Source organism: Halyomorpha halys, unplaced genomic scaffold, assembly GCF_000696795.3.
Source record: "Halyomorpha halys isolate HHAL.00 unplaced genomic scaffold, Hhal_1.1 Scaffold255.1, whole genome shotgun sequence".
NCBI classification, from domain to species: Eukaryota; Metazoa; Arthropoda; class Insecta; order Hemiptera; family Pentatomidae; genus Halyomorpha; species Halyomorpha halys.
Genome location: NW_027114251.1, coordinates 307,374 through 314,174, shown reverse-complemented (window position 1 = coordinate 314,174; position 6,801 = coordinate 307,374).

Genomic DNA, 6,801 nt, shown 5'->3' with positions numbered 1-6,801 from the left:
AAAAATAATTAATAATAACAATATAAGGAAGTATAATTATGTTAAAACAATTTTAACATAGTATACGATTTATTTATAGAAATTAAATACTGATAATAGACATTCAAACCTTTAAATGATTTAATTTATATAAATAACGCTATGTACATAGGAGAACCTAAAAAATACGTGAATGAATGTACGGACATAAGAATGACAATAAAAATTTGGAAAAAGACCTAAGAAAACTGGTTTCTTACAATACGGTTTTTAAAGTAAAAATAATTCCAATTTTTAAAAATTACGATACTACTTATAAAATTTCAGAATTTTTAACATATTTTTTTTTTAATAATTTATTTATTGTTATTTAGAACTGTATACATATATACACAACAAGTAAATTTGTTGTAAGTGATATTATGACATGATAAAAACATGTGGATAATCTACCCATTGATAGAACTCCAAAAACATTTCTTAAGGAGAAGATCTCGAGAGCATCTTCTTTTCAGACGCCTAGTAGGATTGTTAGGTAGTGAAGGGGAAGCCAGGTTGGAAACGAGTTGGTTTGGGTGGTTGAGAAGTTTATCATTTCAGGATTGATATCTGGTTCTGGCCAAATCGGCAACATATGGGACATTGAGATCCTGATGGATGATTTGATTTGTGACAAAGTAAGGAGTATTAAGGATTTTGGACTGTAAGGATTGGATTCTAGAGGAATTCGATAGTTTAGTGGAGCCTCATAGCTCAACTCCGTATGCCAAGAAAGGCCTTATTACAGTCATGTAGATCAGTCTTTTGTAATGGATTGGAAGTTTGGACCGTTTGTCTAGTAAATGTTGTACTAGTCGGAATCGACGAGCAGTTTCCTGTCTTTTCAGTCTTGTCTGTTGTGTCCGTTCATTGATTTATTCACGTATTGTTTAGGTTCTTCTATATATATCAAATGTAACAATTTTAACATATTATACGACTTATTTATAAAAATTAAATCATTTTAAGGTTTTAATGTCTACTATCACCATAAAGTAAAAATACGTTTATGTATGTAACTAGTAAGAGATGACACATTTAAAAGATGAGAAAGGGAAAAAAGCAATCATCATAAATTTCCAGCGTGACGCGCTCTGGGGCCTATTTCGACACCTTTGTCACCCACTGTCTATTGCGCAATATCCACCTCAGTGAAATATGATAATAAGCAAATAAAAGTGTGGAATGAATGAAGTTTAAAATTGTGTAATGAAAAAAACAATTATTACGAATTATCTTCCTATTGCAGGTCTTTTACAAGGTTCCTGTTTGTCACCAACATTATACAGTCTGTTCTTGTCAATCAATCACAATTACGAGGAAGCAATTGATGAAATCCTGTTTACGTCTTCCTATCGAATCCTACCTACGAGCACTACGAGGTTTTGGGCATATTGGTGGGTTCGTATCAGAGATGGAAAAAATTAGCTATAATAATAATAATAAAAATGAAGGCCTAACAAACCCGAAAGTTTGACGCCGATACCACAATCGCTCTCTGCATACATCCTTCCAGTGATGCCTCTCCAAACCCAATCCTACTAAATCAGTTTTAACGAAATCCTCCCATCTAAGTTTCGGTCTACTCCTCGGACGTTTACCCGTCGGCTCAGTGTTTATTGACATTTTAGGGATCCCCTAGTTACTAAGCCCTACAACCCTATATGCCGCAGTGCTTTAACTTGAATTATATTTACCGGGTGTAGTCCCCTTAATTCAGTGTTGTATAGCCTTCTTAATTGTCCCTTTAATTCATCCTTTTGGTCCAAATATATTACGTAATACTTAATTTTCGAAATCCTTAGGGCACTGTTCATCCCCAAGTGTAAGAGGCCACGTCTCGTACCTGTAAAGAACAATGAGAAAGATAATAGTTTTGTAAATTCTAATTTTTAAATTCTTGGATAGAAGGCGCGAGCTAAGCCGTTTCGAAATTTAAAAATAACAAGCATAAGTCCCACCAAATCACATTTACCCTTCGACGTAAACCCATGACCTCTTCCCCTACAATATCCTTTAATAATACCCCACTTATTCCTGTCGAACAGATCCGTTACTTAGGACTACATCTCGACAACGACTGACATGGAATCCTCATACAAGACTAAAAAGACAAGAAACTGCTCGTAGATTCCGACTATTGCAACACTTACTAGACAAACGGTCTAAATTGCCAATCCATTACAAAAGACTGATCTACATGACTATTATAAGGCCATACGGAGTTGAGCTTTGGGGCTCCACTAAACCATCAAATTCCTCAAGAATCCAATCCTTACAGTCCAAAATCCTTCGTAAAATCCTTAATGCTCCTTACTTTGTCGCAAATCAAGTCATCCATCAGGACCTCAATGTTCCATATGTTGCTGATTTGGCCAGAACCAGATACCCTTCCTTCCATAATAAACTTCTCAACCACCCAAATCCTCTTGTTTCTAACCTGTCTTCATTACCTAATAATCCTCCTAGGCGTCTGAAAAGAAGATAGCCTCGAGATCTTCTCCTCTAGAAATGTTGTTGGAGTTCTATCAATGGGTAGGTTCTCCATATATTTTTATCATGTCATAATATCACTTACAGCAAATTTACTTGTTGTATATATGTGTATAGTTGTAATATAGTGTAAAAGTTGTAAATAACAATAAATAAATTTAAAAAAAATAAATAAATAAAAAATAACAAGCATTGCCCGCCTTCAACCTCACTTTTATTTTCTAATCAGTTTCGTTTTTTCTAGTTACCGTAGAACCTAAACACATAAACTTATCTACCTGTTCAAACATATTTCCTTCTATATCTATATCACCGAAATCGCTCGCGCTTCTACTGCTAACAATATATTTTAGTTTATCCGTATTTATTTCAAGACCTAATTCCTTACTGGAGTTTAATTACGCGATTGTATTTAGTTCTATCGATTCGTTGTCCTCACCCAATAATACAAAATCATCACCATACCAAAGCACTGATATTTTACCATCCAAAGTTAAACCCTTTTCGGTATTCATCACACTTTTAATGACGTATTTCATTGCTAGATTAAATAAGATAGGTTATAATGCCGACGGGACCTGGTATTTCTCAGAATAATGATACCGATTCTTACTTTATTAAACGTTTTGGTCATGCACATCCGTACGAGACTTACTAACTTCTTTGGTATTCCCTGTTCAATCAGAATATCATAGGTCAATAGAATCGTAAGCTTTTTAGAAATCTATATAAAGCTGATGAACTACCCCGTTTCATTTCAAATTTTTCTATAATATTTGACGTAATGAAAAAAATTGATCATTAATTGAACGATTTCCTCTAAAACCACATTGGTAGTCTCTGATAATTTCTTCAGCGTATATTGTAATTTGACTAGATAATATTAACGTACAGGAATCGTAAGCATGTACATAACTATGAACTGAAAATAAAAATAGTTGATTTATAACCATGGAATTAGAAATTATTGATTGATAAAAGATGAAATATAATATTATATAGGCCAGAAGTTATAAAAAATATAAGATATGTAAGTAGTCTTCGATATGTATATACATATCTTCTTATCTATATAATATTATATAGTTATCAATCTGCTACAGTCTAATTCCATGGTTATTGATCAACTATTTTTTATTTTCAATTCGTTATTATGTATATATCCAAATTTGTTAGTTTATTATTTCTTTAAATTTTTATGTTTCTCTGAATGATGGTTGTTATATCTTTAGGTTTTATAACCGTAATGAAGAAATGAAATTTAAGTCAAGTAAATATTTTTTTGTTTATTTGTGATTTTATTGCTGACCGCACCCCCTGACTATATTCTCCTCTTAATTTTTATTTTCGATCGTTTTTCTTTCAAAACTAGAACCTTTTACCACAAATTTAGTGAACTTATATTTAAAAATTCCCTTAAACTTATTTAAGGGATATTAACTATATATAAAAAAATATAATTATGTTGAATATTAATGTAAAATATCGAACCAATATAAGAAATTAAAGGGAGAAGGATGAGGTAATTGAATTAGCAGATATTATGTCTCTAATCTATTAACAGTTGATACTGATGTATTATTAACAGTATAACAATTAACAACTCGCTTCGCTCGCTGAAAAGATTAACGAATTCCCAACGGATCCATTTGCTATCCCTTACTACAAAACAGTTGCTATAGTACTTGCATGCACTATATCGTGTCTGGTTATAACCAGTGGCAATGGCCCACTTTTCCTAATTTTTTATAAGTCACTCCCTCATCTGCCATGTTGGAGTAGTGGTAGGGAACTGTTACTATAAGTTGTATTGTAAAAAAAACATTTTCTCAAAATATATCTTTAGTAATTACCGAAATTTCAAACCCTCCAATAAATAATGTTACCAAAAACACAGACTTGGAAAACAGCCTAGATACTATAAAACTAAAACTTGTTTTTTGTAAGGCCAAGGTCTTCAAAGCCACCTAAAAAATCTGGTTGCCATTTCTATTTGGAAGTATTAGAAAAAATTGGCATCTAAACTTCACCATAGCTAAAAATAAAAAATAAAAAAGTACAGAAACTTTTTTCTGATTAATTTTTTGGCATTTCTTCGTATAATCGAGGTCCAGAGCCCCAGGATGTTGGTAGGCAAAATGTCATCTGATTCCATTCTGTTCAGATATAATGAATCATTTCGTTGATAAATCAAAAAGACTTACTTTGCGGATTAACTTTATTTTGAATCTTATTAACCATCCTCATCCCATGGCACAATCCCTACTCAGCTCCAACCATCCCTTTAATCCTCTCTGAAGGTTGAAACGGCATTGGTCCCAAGACATTTTATGAATAGCTGTTGGAGTTCTGGGAATGTGTTATCATTTATTTATTACTTTTATTTGAAATTCACCTTTTTTTTTCTTTTAATTGTTATTATTTACATTTTATATTTTCTCTTCCATTTCTGTACATATAGTATGAATGAATATTTGAATAGTAATACTCAATGCCCTTAATTTGTAGAAAATTGTATTAATAATCTTCAATAAATAAAAAACCTTAAGTAAAGCAAACTATAATTTAGACCAAGGCGGCTCTCAAACCTTTTCTATCTATGGACTACATTTAAAGATATCTACCAAATGAAGAGTACAAATATAATTTTTATGTTGATTAAAATATGAGTTTTTACAAAAAAAAAATAAATAAATAAAATAATAATCACGTTTATCACGCTAGACCTCATAGAGCTATTGTACCGTCACAATATTTTATTTATAAGATAGAATTTATTTATTGATAAATATTACAATCTGCTACAACGTTGTTGGGTAATAATTAATAGCGGTAATTGATCATATTTATAATAAAATTGAAAGCAAATAAATTAAAATAGGAATAAAAATAAATAAATAAAAACCAATTGATAAAAAAATAAATAAAATCTCTCTATAAATAATATACAAACAGAAAAAGAAGGATAAATAAAATAAACTTAATGAAACTATGTAAATGAAGAGAAAAATAAAATAATCACTAGTCACATTTAAACTGTTATATACAATACTTACATTATCGACCAGAGGATCCCTGAGTCCACTCTATCCATTATGTGTGAGGGGTAGAGCAGGGCTCTTCCAGATCCCAGCGCATCCCTCTCACCGCATCATTGCTAATGAGCCATCTGGCCATTGCCAGAACTGTCGATATAAAACCAATAATAAAAATATAAAATTTTTTTTTAATAGTTACAGACATTATGTTTACACCGTGGTAGTAGACGCAACATTAGCTTTTACTACTGAAACATACCTTTCCCTTGTAAGACAGTACTACTCCGACAGTAAATATTTTCAACAAATTTAATTCTTCACTCCTCTAATCCATTGATGGTGAACTTTTAACGAGGTTAAGTTTACTATCAGCGTTTATACAAGTTCTGTCATACTTCCTACAGTTATTATATGACTTGCACGAAAGATATCTGTCACGTGGAACTGAGCCTTATGAAACAAGTTGTACAGTCGCAATGGCTAGTTAAGTACTTTGAAATATCGACACACACTTGAAGAAATAGCTAACCCTTAATTGAAAATTACTGTTATTTTTTTTTCTTATAATGTCAAATTAGCAAATAATAGACATAGTGGTTTTAGCCTTCCCTGGAATAAATGAAATAAAATATATCATAGTAGGAAGATAGTTCGGGGGAGTGGTCAATAAATAAGTCAAGATATAGTAAAAGAACCTGGTGGAAAAAAATGTACTTATTTTACTCCAATTTTTTATTACTTTAATGAAAACTACGTATAATCACTAGTCAATATTGATGTGTATGCCAAGTATAGATAGGGGTAATAAAAAATGGCAGCAGTTGAAATGTTAAAAATAAAATAATTTTTCATTCGCAACTCTATGTCTTTAAAACTACCTACAGCACTCGAAAATCTAATAGAAGATCACTACAGATGTCTGTTAGCACTCAAAGCTAGTTTAATGGTCTATAAAGAAATTTATGACGTTTATCTTCGTAGATTTTATGATAGGAAAGCTTAATAGACATCATTTAAAGAAGAATAAATTATCTAATATTTGAGCCCTAGTAGAACTATTTACGTTGATTAGTTCCCGAGATACAGTTATTTAAAAACGTAACATTTCATGAAAAATATCTTGAAAAAACAATAGTTAGTGAATTTGTTTTGGGATAGAGAAATACTTTATTTATCTATGCTGCCTAAATACATCAGGCTGCTAACTCACACAGCATACTTATCAATCCGTAATCGGACATATATAAATTAC